Raw genomic sequence first — 15,488 nt, 5'->3', positions numbered from 1 at the left:
CAGCAACTTGGTTCTTAAATGTCTTCTGGATAAGATTCCTCATTCCCTTAGGAGTCAGTTTGTTCCCTTCATCTCAGCTTTCCATTGGACTTGGAGTTCCCGTTGTGGCTCAGTGGATTAGGAACCCAACTGTTCTTCATGAGGATGTGGGTCATCCCTGGCCTTAATCAATGGGTTAAGAATCTGGCATTGCTGCGAGCTGGGGTGTATGTCACAGATGTGGCTCAGATCCAGTGTTACCATGGCTGTGGCTGAAGCTGGCAGCTGCAGCTCCAATTCGACCTCTAGCCCAGGAAATTCCATATACTGCAGGTGCAGCCCTAAAAAGTAAAGGAAAAAATTCCTACTGGACTGTAAGTTTTATGAGAGTATCAGAATATCAGCTGTGTTTATCAGAGCAGGCCCAGCATCTGGTACATGCTCAATGATCAAAAACACAGTTTACAGAAGGAAAAAAGAAAGAAAAAAGAAAGGGGGAAAAAAAGAATGAACAAATGAATGACTTGGCAGCTGCTTCTTGCTCTTACAACTGTGCTTACATCTAGGACTTTTCATTATCCTATATCTTTCTAACTCCCTGCTTTTAATCTGCTACAAGTCAATTAACCAAACCTATTATCCGTGCACAAACTAAGAGTAAGTGGGCACAGGGTGAGGGCTAAGGAGCTCTCAGTGAATAGCCCCAGTAACTTTAATTTGATTAGATCCTTTTCAATAATATTATTTGTACTAGAGAAGTGAATTCTAGATAAAAGTAGGAACATTGTATGTTACTAGGGCTATTAATTATGTGTTATTTGTGGATTATTTCCTACATGTAAACATTGTCTTAAATTCCTTATAATATTATTTAATATAATCCTCAAAATTTAGCTCTATCATTTTTCTCATTTTATATATAATAAAACCATTCAAGTCCTCACTGCAATAAGTGGTAAAGCTGGGGGAATTAGCAACTGGTGTGACCCATGGCTGTGTTTGGAACTGATGTGTACAGTTTTTGTTTTTTAGCGTATCAGGGTATCTAAACACTAGAAAGTTGCATCAGGGTGATACAGAAGAAGCACAGGCTGCCACTCTCCCCTTGAATTGTAGGTTAGCAGGTAGCATATGAAAGAGTGCCCTTTATGGCCATTTATCTGCTTGCTACATCATGCCATTTTTAGGTGTAGAACAAAGACATAATTAGATCTTTTTAAGAGCTGAGCATGAGCAAAGCTTTGAATAATGAATATGTTTAGAAAGATTATGAGCAGCCAAAAGAGATAAAATACCTTAGATAAAAGGCTTAACCATATCCCTTAAGAATATCTGTTTAACTTAATCAGTATTTGAATCTGAATTTTTTTTTGAATATTACCTTCAAAAGCAGAAGAAAAACGTTCTGCTTGTAACACAACTCAGAGGTTCAGGATTTAATCTCCTTGTTATACAATTTACATCTTGAATTTCCAACACTGTGACATATAAGGCACAGTGATATTGCCCTATATTGATGTTTTTCTTCAGGTGAGTAAGTAGCTCTATGAGAAGGAGGTCGCCTAAGAAATGAATATAATAAAAACAAACTTCACTGTGACTGAATTTGTGTTCCTGGGGCTCTCATCTCAGCCAAAGATGCAGCTCATTCTTTTTGTGATGTTCTTGTTTTTCTATTTATTAACAGTGGCAGGAAATGTTATTATTATCACTGTCATCCAGATAGAACCTCATCTCCACACGCCCATGTACTTTTTCCTCACTAATTTATCCTTCCTGGATATCTGCTACACATCGACCAATGTCCCAAAAATGCTGTCAAACATGGTGGGAAAAAAAAGAAGACCATCCCATTTTCCAGCTGTGCTGCTCAGATGTTCTTCTCCCTCTCCTTTGGGATGATTGAATGTGTTCTCCTTGGTGTCATGGCTTATGACAGATATGTAGCCATCTGTCATCCTCTTCATTATATAGTCATTATGAACCAAATCACCTGTGTCCAGTTGGCAACCATTTCTTGGTTCAGTAGCTTCTTGAGTTCCGTGGTCATCAACATCTTCACTTTGAGTTTGCCATACTGTGGACCCAATGTCCTCAATCACTTCTTTTGTGAGGTTCCTTCCATCCTGAGTTTGGCTTGCACTGACACCTCATTTACGGAGATGGTTGTTTTTATCTTCAGTATCATCATTGTCTTCATTCCTTTTCTCCTCATTATTGTTTCCTACACCCAAATCCTTCTGTCAGTTCTTAGGATGCAGTCAGCCTCTGGGAGGCAAAAGGCCCTGTCCACCTGTGCCTCCCATCAGACGGGGGTGGTCTTATTCTATGGAACTGCCATCTTCATGTACATGAGACCCCAGTCAAAGTCCTCAAGGGCTGGGGGCAAGATCATCGTGGTGTTCTACACTGTGATCCCACCCATGCTCAACCCCTTGATCTATAGCCTAAGGAACCAAGATGTAAAAGGAGCCCTAAGGAGAGCTTTTGCAAAACAGAGGGCATGAGAGCTCTTAATGGGGCTCTGAGGTTAACTGCTAATAAATAATATAAGATAATTGATTTGTTTTAATGGTCGCACCTATAGCATATGGAAGTTCCTAGAAAGGGATTGAATCTCAGCCCAGATGTGACCTATTTTGCAGTTGCAGAAACACCAGATCCTTTAACCTACTGCACCAGGTTGGGGGTTGAAACTGAGTGCAGCAACCACAGTGACCTGAGCCACTGCAGTTGAATTCTTAAACCATTGTGCCACAGAGGGAACTCTGATCATTGACTTCTACATATGAGGTGATAGAGTAAATAGCTCAGTCAACATCTGACTGGCTATTCATTAAAGACACATAATTCCAGCTGCAAACTCAACAAGAGACATGTTTCCCTTAAGAATGAACGAGAGAGCGTTCATGTGTCAAAACAATGCCCTTTATCGAGTGACTACTATTTTCTTACTCCCAGAGAAATATTGGTTCTCTACAATCAGAGACTCTTTGAAATTACTTACTTCAAATTATATTAATACATCTTAGTTATTATATTAATAACATCTTAGTCATGCCTGGAAGATATTAAGCAGCTATACAGAAGCATTCTTAATTTTCAACTCTAGCATAGAACTTCAGTTAAGAGTTTTTGGTGAAACCTTTCCCATCTACCTGAATTTTGTCATTTCCAAGAAGGCAAGATCCTGCCTCTACTTTGTGGTCTATACATGATTTTTACCTTTTATACACAGCTCTGCTTTGCAATGAATCTATCAAAATATTGCTTCATTTAAATTTTACTTCAATTCCCCTTTGTGTCAAATCCTGGTATGTGGTATTCCCCTTTGCAGTGGATGAATAAATCTGATTTTATCTGATGATAGACTTATTCCTGATGGTCTTAGGCTGATTGCGTGGACTGGAGGATAGCAATGATCAGAAGATTTGGTCAAATGTTAATTAATGGATCAATTCATTCATTCACTACATATTCATCAATGACAATATACCATAATGTTAAATAAAATAGAAATACTTCATTTCCTCATATATACATAATATTTATCATATACATATAATATACACACCTCTACTGACAAATTGTGATAAATGGAATAAAGGAACTAATCGTCAAGGAATGGTGACAGACATCAATATGTGGGATGACCTTCTCTAAAGAGGCTGCATACAAAGCTAGGAAATAGAGGTAGGAGTCAGATTGAAACATGCTTTCTATGCAGGGGATCTTTGTGGACAAGGACAGAGACAGTTTGCTCTAAATGTAAGATGTTTATCCAAGTTCCCCTAAGAGAAGCACACCATTTTATGCCATGAAATCCGTCTGAAGTAGCCAGAGTCTACTTGGCTTTACCAACTTAAAGGCTGTGTTGTCACACTGGTTTCTTCAAAGGTCACTTTGTGGATGGATATGTGATAGGACTTCAGGGAGCAAAGAGGAATCTTCTCTAGAATCCATGAGTGATAAACTTCCAAACTCCCCAAATATTAAATTTTTATGTCCTTAAATTGGTGCCAGATCTTGAGCCACAAGTCAGCTTTACCATCAAAGCTTTCCACTGGACACCTAGCTAAAATATTACATGGAATATTCCCATGGTTTCTAGCCTCTTTGCTATTTTGTTCACTGTGTTTCCCCCTTCTGGTATTCTCTACCTCATTTGCTTCCCGCTTTAATTTCTGGGCCTTTTTCAGAAACAACCCACATGCTCCTCCTCTGTAACACTTCCCTTGTCTCCCAAGAGCAAATGCTCTCTTTCAAGCCTGAGTTCCCACAGCACTTTGTCTGCAATTTTCTTTCAGCATTTATTATTATTTTTCTTATAATATGGATTATTTTCATTTATTTTATCTCTTTACAAATATCAAATATCAACTCAGTGAAGTCTAGATATATATCATATATATGTGTGTATATATATATATATATAATTAAGCACTGATTGTTTAAAATAATATTACCTGAAGTCAAATAGCTTGAGAGTGGAGAAAGTGAAATGCAATTTCAACTTTGTCTCACTGTAGCATCTTCCATCTTAATCACTTCTGCATAAATTTTTGCCTTTCATAGCTTCTAGTACAGGGATTACAAGTTGGTTAAAGGAGACACCAGTTCACAAGATTTTTGCAGCCTATGATAGAGAATATGATTGAAATGTCTACCTTTGTTATAATTTCATTACTTGACAAATATAATTTCATTACTTGACAAAGTTTTTTGGTGTATAAAAGAGAATTCAGACCTTTTCAAACATCAGACATTTATTTATCACTTATTTGAACAAACTAATGGGATAGATGAGGTGTAAATAATTGCAACAAGGTCACAAGGACATCTAAGTGGGATTTTCAAAGATTTTGATTCTAAAGCAACTACTTTTTCGACTATAACATATACTAATTGGTTTGTTGCTAATGAGAAAGGAAAGCCCATTTTTCTTATTTTTCCCACAGCATATAGACTTACACATTGGCTTAAAACAAAACAAAACAAGACTGGGAGTTCCCATCGTGGCTCAGGGGAAACAAATCTGACTAGCATCCATGAGGACACAGGTTTGATCCCTGGCCTTGCTCAGTGGGTTAAGGATCTGGCATTGCTGTGAGCTGTGGTGTAGTTCAGAGATGCGGCTCAGATCTGGAGTTGCTATGGCTCTGGTTTAGGTTAGCAGCTAGAGCTCTTATTTGACCCCTAGCATGGGAACCTCTATATATTGCAAGTGTGGCCCTAAAAATATAAGAAAACAAAACAAACAAAAAAACATGAAAGCTAATCTTTGAACTGTTGATACCAACTCTACATATATCTATTAACCCCTATAATTTCTCCATAATGTGAAGCTAGTGATATTTCTGAAATTCATGATGTGACTGGGTAATTTTAAACCAAGTCAATTTCAACTCTTATTAATGGCATCAATCAGAAAACCTGGAAGTCCTCTTTGGTGTCTTTTCATGAGGAGTGGGGATGCCCTACCACTTTAGGGAAACCCTATCTTTTGGCTATATTGCCTTGGAGGAAGGGCTGAGAGAAAAACATAATTAACTGCAAATATTTAAAACAGATGGTGTGATGTAATTTCAGTATATCTGAGGACAACTTAGCATTCCCCAGATCGCAGTCTGTTGCCTTTGCCTGATGCTTTTACCTAGCACTCTGGCATTTTAAATCAGGATTTGTACCCTTGGGAACTTGCAAAAAGAGTTATATCCTCCTCTATTGTCACTCGTTGATACATCAAGATTAATAAAACTATTCTTTGATAGTGTCCTTGGATGATGGCAGAAAGCATGGACTATTGCCTCCCAGAGAAAAGGCTAGGTTTTAGCTGACATTAGAAGAGAGGTAGAGAAAAGCATAGGGAAAATTAGGGATGGGACCAGGACAACCAATCCTGTAGATATTACAGTCTTGTTACAATTAGCCTTAGGGATTGATCCAAACTATATCCTAGGGCATTCTTGAAGGCTAAAAGTATGTTGATATGTGAAGTTGATCCAACTGAGATGACTACCAATTCTGAACATTAGGCAAAAGAGACCAAAAGGGTTCAGTGATTACTAGGTGAAACCAATGACTTGCCATAAGTGAAAACTGAGAACAGAATAAAGGGTATTTTCAATACTCATATGCTAGTTAGAGCTCCAGCTCTTATTTTTGAGTTTTGCATAGCTCTTGATTTCATTGGTGGCAGCAGTTTCACAGAGATCACAAAGTAACAGGAAGCACAACAAAATCCTTGTTGTTGGCACATACATGTCTTATGTTTATATCCTCTCTTACCTGACACATGTCTAGCATTTATAAGTTTTTGCTGAATATATGAGTAGGTGGATCCTGGATGAGTTAAGTCATCCTTCATACCAGCTCTGTTCCCCATGTTTTTAACTACACTCTTTCTAACTTACTTTCACAGCTAAGAAATTGTCAACATTTGGATCTAACATTCCTCATGACCCTGAAAAAATATGCTCAGAGTAATTGGCTATTTATTTCCGCTCTCAAGTCCTATCTCCATTTCTAATCAATATGTGAACCAATTTTGAATTAAGAAAAAGAGTGCATCTTGATTAAGATGACCTTCAAAAATATTAACTTATATTTGTTTCAGATGATAGAGTTAAAGTTTACTGAAAACTCTTCAGTATTTAGGATTGACTTGGAGGATATTATGCTTAATGAAATAAGTCAGACAGAAAAGAAAATACTGTATGATATCACTTATACATGGACTTTAAAAAATAAACTAGCAAATAAAGCAAAAACTATTATGTATAAAATAAATATGTTATATGGATATATTGTACAGCACAGGGAATATAGCTAATATTTTATAATAATTATAAATGGCATATAACATTTAAAACTTTCAATCACTGTGTTGTACACTTGAAACTTACATAATATGGTACATCAACAATACTTCAATTTAAAAAGAAAGAGCCTAAGATTGAGTCAGCAATTAGTTGGTAATTCCAGTAGTGTTTATTGGAAAGTTTTAGTATTCTCTATCTTCTGCCTCTAACCTTCTGCCCCTATCATTTACCTGTGATAATAAAATATTTTCAATTTTTGTTATCATTGAGGTTGCAATACTCATATCAGACAAAATTGACTTTAAAACAAAAGACATAAAGAAAGACAAAGAAGGACACTACTTAATGATTAAGGGATCCATCCAAGGAGAGGATGTGACTATCGTCAACATATATGCCCCAAATACAGGAGCACCCAGATACATACAACATATATTAACAGACATAAAGGGAGAAATCGATGGGAATACAATCATAGTAGGAGACTTTAATACCCCACTCACACCAATGGACAGATCCTCTAGACAGAAAACCAATAAAGCAACAGAGATCTTGAAGGAAACAATAGAAAAGTTAGACTTAATTGATATCTTCAGGACACTACATCCAAAAAAATCAGAATACACATTCTTCTCAACTGCACATGGAACATTCTCAAGAATCAACCACATATTGGGACACAAAGCTAACCTCAACAAATTTAGGAGAATAGAAATTATCTCAAGTATCTTTTTCCAATTAATTTTCTGAAAGCAGCTTTCACATCCTTGTTCCATAAACTGTAGATCAAAGGATTCAACATCGGGATGATAATAGTGTAGAACATGGAGGCCCACTTGTCATGATGCAGGGAGTAGCTGGATGTTGGCCTCAGGTACATAAACATGACTGTGCCATAAAAAAGTGTGACGCCAGAGAGGTGAGACCCACAGGCAGAGAAAGCCTTTAGGTGGCCTTCAGCTGAGCACATCTTGATATTTGCAATGAGGATGAAGGCATAAGAGATAAAAATGATGAGGATGGTACTGAATTCAGTGAAGCCATACAGACAAAATAGCAAAATCTCACTGATGTGGGTGTCTGAGCAAGAGAGGGCTAAGAGTGGTGGAATTTTGCAGAAGTGGTTGATGATATTGGAACCACAGTAACTCAAACTGAAGGTGATGGAAGTGTGGGCTACTAAACTCACCAGACCAGCCAGGTAGGAACCCAGCATGAGAGCCAAGCAGACTCACTTGGACATGAGAGTGCTGTAGTGGAGGGGTCGACAGATGGCCACAAAGCGGTCATAGGCCATGGCAACCAGGATGTAGCACTCAGCATCCACCAAACCTACAACAAAAGCAAACTGGGTGGCACAGCTGGAGAAGGAGATAACTTTGCATTTTGTTAGGAAGTCAGCCAGCATCCTGGGGGCAATAGCTGAGAAGTAACCCAGGTCAACAAAGGAGAGGTTGCAGAGGAAAAAATACATGGGTGTATGCAGCTGAGTGTCTTTTATGATCAGGATAATCATACCCACATTCCCCACTTCATTGACCGGGTAGACTAAGAGGAAGATCACGAAAAAGATGATCTGGAGCTGAGGGTCTTGAGTGATGCTCGTAAAGATAAACTCAGTCACCATCGAGTGGTTTTATTTATCCATCTTTTCCATTTATGTGTACTTGGATTTGGATAATTGTTTGGGGTGATTCTTAAAAATCCTCCCAGTAATTAGAGTCAATGACTGACCAATAGAGTAACTCGAATGACTTTGCAGAAGACAGTGGTCACATGTCTTCACCAGGAACCCAGTAGAAATAGGACAAGATGTTGGTGTTTTAGGAATGGCAAATTCTGCTTCACCAAAGACCTTGGTGCTCTGAAATCATTTGTCACATGGTACCAAATGTTTGACCTGATCTGTGCAATTATCTGCCTAATTAATTACTGAAGAAGAGCACTTTTGAGTGTGCCTTATTCTTTCTAAAACAAAGCAGATAATGACTAAACATTAACCCTCATTGCAGATAGGCACAAAAAGAAAAATGAACGTTTAACAGATGTGTAACATATCTTGATGTGTAACCTCTCTCTCTTTCTCACACACACAGACACACACACACACACACACACACACACACAAAGTGAAATACTTGGAGAAGAGGGTGAGCATTATTACAATGAGTAGTGGATAAGAATACATTTTAAAAAGCCAAGAGTTACTTACTGAATGTTAACTATACGCCAGCATTGTTAGCACTTCCACACACTACATAATTTCATCCTCACATAGCTCTATGAAACAGGTACCAACATTATCTCCATCTTATATCTGAAAAGAACAGACAATCAACAGCCAGTAAGTAGCAGATCTGGGTCAGTCTGACTCTAGAGTCCTCTTCACTTTATTGTTTTCTGTGTATATGCAATTTGATGGAGGTTACATATCCTTATTTTTGTGCCAGCTTTTCTTTCTCCTGTCTTGCCTATTATACACTGACTCAGAATTAACCCTTTGATTTCCCTGATCTTTAGAAGCACTGAGAAGTTTGGTATGAGTTATAATCAGGATGAAGACATAGCTGTGTCTTTAGGCAATTCTATCACTCACGTAGCCAACAGATTGTCGCACAGCTTGATTCAAGGATCTTTCTCTCAGAGAAACAGAGGAAGTTTTACCCAGCTCTGTGGACACACGGAACCATGTATTTGGTCAACTTTTGTCTCTTTGGTTGGATAGATATTTGATCCACTGAAGAATTGTCAGAAGGAAGTGTGCAAAACCATAGCAAACCAAACCAAAACATGAAGTAATTTAGAAATAAGTAGCATCCTCTACCAAAACCTGAAAGGAGAAGTCAGACTTTATCTATTGTAATTGGTTTACTGCTTAAGAAAAAATCGGATATCAGAAAGCAGAAAGAATGCATCATTCATGGGGCTGTGGACGTTCATAATATATTATCTAAAATCATAGGGTGGTTGAAAGTAGTGTTCCATCTTCCAGTTTATGTATAGACACAGGCAACTGCAGCAAAGAAGGTGTCCTATAAACAAACAATCGATAACTTATATATGTAAAAAGTATATAAAAGTAAAATAACTTTTACTTTCAAGTTTATAATTTGAAACTAAGTATGTTTACTCCTATTGAACTCATCCATATTATGCCAGGAATGTGTGCATTGTTTCATACATTAGGTCAATTAAGAAACAATGAAAAAATAAACCTTGGATAAATTATTTGAAAAAATATAATTCTCATAAGAATATGTAGCCATAATGTAGGAAAAAAACCCTTTAAAATTTAATAATAAGAAAACAAACAACCCAAAATAAATTGGCAAATGTTTGAACAGATACTTCACCAAAGAGATATATGACTGACAAATAAATGTATAAAAATACTCTAATTATTTGCATTAAGGACATAAAAATTAAAAGCACAAAGTGATATTATTACACATCTATTAGAATGGTTAAAGTGAAATATATTAGCCATATTGAGTAATGACAAGGAAGGGAGGAACTGGGAATTTCATCACTGTTGGTGGGAAGTGTACAACCAATTTGGAAAATACCTTGGCAGCATACAATTAAACATACAAATATCTATAGTATGGTCCAGCTGTTCCAAAAAAATCTGGGAGCAATCTAAATGCCCATCCATGTGTGGCAGGATAAATACATTTTAATATGCCAAAAAATGGAATGCTACCCACAAATTAAAAATAACCCACTGTCGATATTTGCAATGTGATGTATGAAACTCAAAGTAATTAAGCAGAGAGAAAACAACCAGATAAAAAGAGTACATCTTATATGATTTTACTTATAAAAATTTAGAAACCTCATGCCAAGTAATAGTGAATCTAGTGATGAGATAATGACTGGGGAGAGGTGTGTGTGGAAAGGAGAAGGAAGGAGGGGCTAGCAGCAGGCATTAGAAACTCTTTGGGGGGGGTGATGTATTTGTTTGCTATGTTGATGTGATGATGCTTTAGTGATATATATATATATCTATATATATATATCTATATATATATATATATATCTATATATATATATATAACATTAAATTTTTACTTTCCATATATACAGTTTATTGTATATCACTTATACATCAATAAAGCTATTATTATACTTATTATATTATTATACTTATTATACATCAATAAAGCTGTCTCAGTGAGTTTGTTGCAGAATCATTGACTGAATCAGGAGCTGAAAATTTCAACTATACTGCTGTGTTCATCCTGCCTCCAAGCCCACTGATTTACGTAGGAATATAAAAATAACCCACCATGAAAATAGCATAAAAGATCTACTCTAGCCCTTCCCTTTTTCAGGTTACTCTCCTGCTTTAGCAAGAGAGAAAATAATCCTGTTGTTGACCCCAGGAGGACTCAATTAGTCCAACCTCACAATTTTGTAGATGAAGAAACAGACATAAGGCATGAAATGCAAAGGTGATATTCAACTGTAGCATTTTAGAGGGGTGTGCGATGTCTGGTAAGAACACAGCATGGGAGTTAGGACTTATCTGTGTCCAGGTACGTGCTGGCCAACTCATTTCCCTCAAATGGAAAATGTGATTAGAAAATCATTCTTTCCTCCATTATAGATTCAGTGGTCCAGTTAAATAAAGAAGCAGATGAGAAGGGGTCTCACTGATCATAAAGCACCTTGCTTGTTCTCAATTATAAAGAATGGACAAATGCAGGTTTTGCCACTTTCTGCTATTGATGGCTAGCATTCAACTTATCTTCTCGGAGTCTTGGTTTTTCATTTTTTTTTTTAAATTAACAACTTTCTGCAAGAATAGAATATACATACATATATATTCTCTCTCTCTGATGTTTAGTTCAGTGACTGTCATGTGATAATTGATTTATGCATTTGGCAGTTGTGTGTAAGTGAAGATGATTTAACTCAATAGATGAGCATACATTCAAAATTCCCAGAAAAAACAGAAAGATTTAATGCTTATTCCATAAGGTGATGTATTATGGACTGCCTGAACATTTAGGGAAGGTGTGATTTTAATGGTACAGCATTTCTATTGAACAATTAAACAAGTAGAGATGAGGCTATAAAATTAGGGCTGATTAAAACAAAAGAAAAAGAAAACCTATGTTTTTCTCTTTAGTCTCTTGTAACTAAAGTACAAATAACCTGACTTTTGAAACGGCAGGATAGTGAGTAAATAAGAACATTCCATAATTAACAATAAACTCCAATATTTAAAAAATACCATCAAAATACTGTCTTCCAGAAGCAAATTAAAGTCAAATATATTTTACATTTCTATGTATCACCTGTTTTTGCATATTTATATGTAAAGAATACTGGGGTAAGGCCACAGATTCCTGGATGTGGTCCCCTTTCTCCAACTAATTAATCATTTGAACTTGACGAATTGCTGTGTGATATGCAGCTTCCTTATCTGTGAAATGAATGGGGCAGAGAATGCAAACTCAATTCTAGCATTTTTTGAAATCTGACTTAGAGTGAGACACCTTAACACCAAACAAATGGTCTATTTCTCTTTTTGAAATTTTAAGATGGGATGAACCTGGGGCCAAGGAAATCCATGCCCAAAGGCACACTGGGTTGTATAACGCTCCACTCCCAATAGGCCACATCTCTTTCTCTTTCTGTCCCAAATTCTCATCTGTCTTTCACTTTCTGGGGCCAAGTTGAATGTTTCCTCTTCTCTTACTGGGTTATACTGGACAAATACTCTGAGGAGAATCCACAGATGGTCAGGCACTCTAGTGGTTTTCTCTGAGTCTCCTGCTCAGTCCACCTTTGCTTCTGTTTGCAGGAAATTTTAAGTTGCAGAATCACAAATTATCCTCAGAGAAAATGTGATGACATTACTTCTGCACTCACAGGAGGCCTAACAATTTGATGAACTGTCATCCCCTAAGGGTTTTACTCTCTATTTCTTCAACTTTAATGATAAAAGAAGGGAACACAGGGGAATTCTTTTCTGCTCTTCTAGTTCTGATGGTTGAGTCAATAATGAGTGCTGCTCATGCACTTTTTTTTTTTTTTTTTTTTTACAATCCCAATGCTGTCTTCCTGGTATGATTTTGATGGCGATTTAGAAAGGTCCGCTTTCTAATACCTGAAGTCCTTTCAAAACGGATGCTACTTTCAGTGTTATGTGGAGTGACCATATTTACACTATATTTTAATCTGAGAGAATCTAGCATTGTGACTAAACACAAAGTAACAAAAAAATCTAAATAAAATGTATGTATCTGAAACTTAACGAAACAAATCAATGAGATTCATCTTTTTTGAGAGCCTAGTTTGGTGGATAGGAAAAGGAACAAGTGAGGCTCTAGGAAATTAATAATTTTTGCTTAAAATATTTATTCACCAGAGACTCTTCAGGGCACTTTCTGTATATGATCCATTGGATTTTCTGTTGATAATATTATTGCCCCAACTTAGGATAAAGTGAATGACTTATTGATATATAAGTAAAGTGGGTGAGTGAAGACTGTTTGACTTTTCCAGGAAGCACAATTAGTAGATTCAGAATGAAAACACTCATCTATTTAAGTCTGACAAGGTCACCATTCATAGGTCAAAGATTCCTACTCCAGGAAGAGATCTAGGGTAGATTACCAAACATTGTTGTTTCTTTCTTTGTGTGTGTGTGTGCTTTTTAGGGCCTCATCTGCAACACATGGAGGTTCCCAGGCTAGGGGTCTAATTGGAACTGTACCCGCTGGCCTACGCCAGAGCCACAGCAACACCAGATCTGAGCTGCATGTATGACCTACACCACAATTCACAGTAACGCTGGATCCTTAACCCACTGAGGGAGGCCATGGTTACTAGTCGGATTCATTTCCACTGCACCATGATGGGAACTCTCATTATTGTTTCTTATCCCATGATAAATATTTGTAAGGAAAACAGAATGAAAAACATGATTAAGGAGATCCTACTGTGGCATGATGGGATTAAGCACACCTCTGTAGCATCAGGACACAGATTTGATCCCCAGCCCAGCACAGTGGGTTAAAAGATCTGGCATTGCCACAACTGCAGTGTAGGTCACAGCTGTGGTTCAGATCTGAAACCTGGCCAGGGAACTCTAGAGGCTGTGGGGTGGCAAAAAAAAAAAAAAAAAAAAAAAAAAACCAGGAAAAATGATTACGTTGGTAAAAATTACATGCTTAATTTTTGTTTTTAATTTTAAGAGATAGCATAAAATTTTTTTCAGCTTTTCCATTATATTATATAAAGTAAAAGGCAAATGAGCAATTGTAAGGGTCTCACTGCCTACACAGTCTGTATTTTTAACAAATGTATTACAGTTGATTTACTATGTTCTGTCAATTTCTGCTGTAGAGCAAAGTGACCCAGTTTTATAGACACACACGTGCACACACTCTTTTTCTCATATTATCTTCTATTATGTTCTATCACAAGTGACTGGATAGAGTTTCCTTGCTTATCCATTCTAAGTGTAGTATTTGCATCTATCAACCCCAAGTTCCCAGTCCACCCAGCTCCCTCCCCTGGTAACCACAAATCCTCTCTTCATGTCTGTGAATCTATTCCTGTTCTTAGATAGGTTCATCTGTGCCATATATTAGATTCCCCCCATATGTGATAGCATATGGTATTTGTCTTTCTTTCTAGCTTAGCCCCACAGTATGAGAATCTCTAGTTTCATCCATGTTGCTGCAAGTGGCATTATTTTGTTCTTTTTATGTCTGAGTAGTATTCCATTGTGTGTACATACTGAGTCTCCTTAATCCATTCATCTGTCAATGGACACTTAGGTTGTTTCCATGTCTTGGCTATTGTGAATAGCGCTGCAGTGAACCTAGGGTTGCATCGATATTTTGAATGAAAGTTTTGTCCAGATATATGCCCAGGAGAGGGATTTCTGGATCACATGGTAGTTCTGTATTTAGTTTTCTAAGGAAACTCCATCTTGTTTTCCACAGTGGTTTTACTAATTGACATTCTTGCCAAGAGTGTAGGAAATGCCTCTTAATTTGGAAATGCTGTTTTATCTGAGAAGAAGTTTCATCCTAGAAGAAAAAAAAAGATTCAAAAATAAAATAAAATAATACAATATTTGTAAACTTTTTTTACCTTTTTAAAATTAAAGTATACTTGATTTAAAATGTGCCAATTTCTGATGTAATATCTTTTCAGTTTTTTCACTTTCAGCCTATGTGTGTCCTTAAAGAGCTTTTAGACAGAATATAGTTGGATATTGTCTTTAAATCTAGCTTCTTTAATTTTATTTTTAAATCTCATTTTATAATGAAAAGTTAATTTCTAATAACATTTATCTATTCTCTTATTAATAATATTTGTTTTCAAGTCAGATTTCGATTCAAAATAAATATTATTCTCTCTTTTATCCAGCTGAATAATACTCCCTTTCATGGATATACCATTGTTTATTTATCAAGTATCCTTTTGATATACATTTGAGTTTGTTTTGGTCTTTTGTTATTGGAAGAAAAAAATCTGGCAATAAATATCTTAGTGCACATTTTTTTTCCTACTTTTACAAGCACATCACCTAAGTGGGTTCTGAGGAGTGGGAATGTTGATTCATAGGGGAATTTAATATGAAATTTTGCTAAATATTCCAATTTTTCCCAGGCAATGTAAAGGAGTGCTTGTTTCCTTACAGTTGATAAATACATCCTCATT

The 15,488-nt window shown here is 36.6% G+C and overlaps 2 pseudogenes; one reads left to right on the top strand and one right to left on the bottom strand.

Annotated features, from left to right (window-relative positions):
- Positions 1 to 1,548: 1,548 nt before the first annotated feature.
- On the top strand, positions 1,549 to 2,486 carry LOC100518356 (olfactory receptor 2G3-like; annotated as a pseudogene).
- Positions 2,487 to 7,515: 5,029 nt separating this feature from the next.
- Positions 7,516 to 8,448, bottom strand: LOC100152964 (olfactory receptor 5AR1-like; annotated as a pseudogene).
- Positions 8,449 to 15,488: the final 7,040 nt, after the last annotated feature.

The sequence above is a fragment of the Sus scrofa genome, chromosome 1, assembly GCF_054392235.1.
Source record: "Sus scrofa isolate SSC_HxYL_T2T_F1_AM1 chromosome 1, Sscrofa_HxYL_maternal_Yorkshire_Landrace_v2.0, whole genome shotgun sequence".
NCBI lineage: Eukaryota > Metazoa > Chordata > Mammalia > Artiodactyla > Suidae > Sus > Sus scrofa.
The sequence above is the reverse complement of the archived record's forward strand: the minus strand, read 5'-3'. Positions and strand labels throughout refer to the sequence as shown.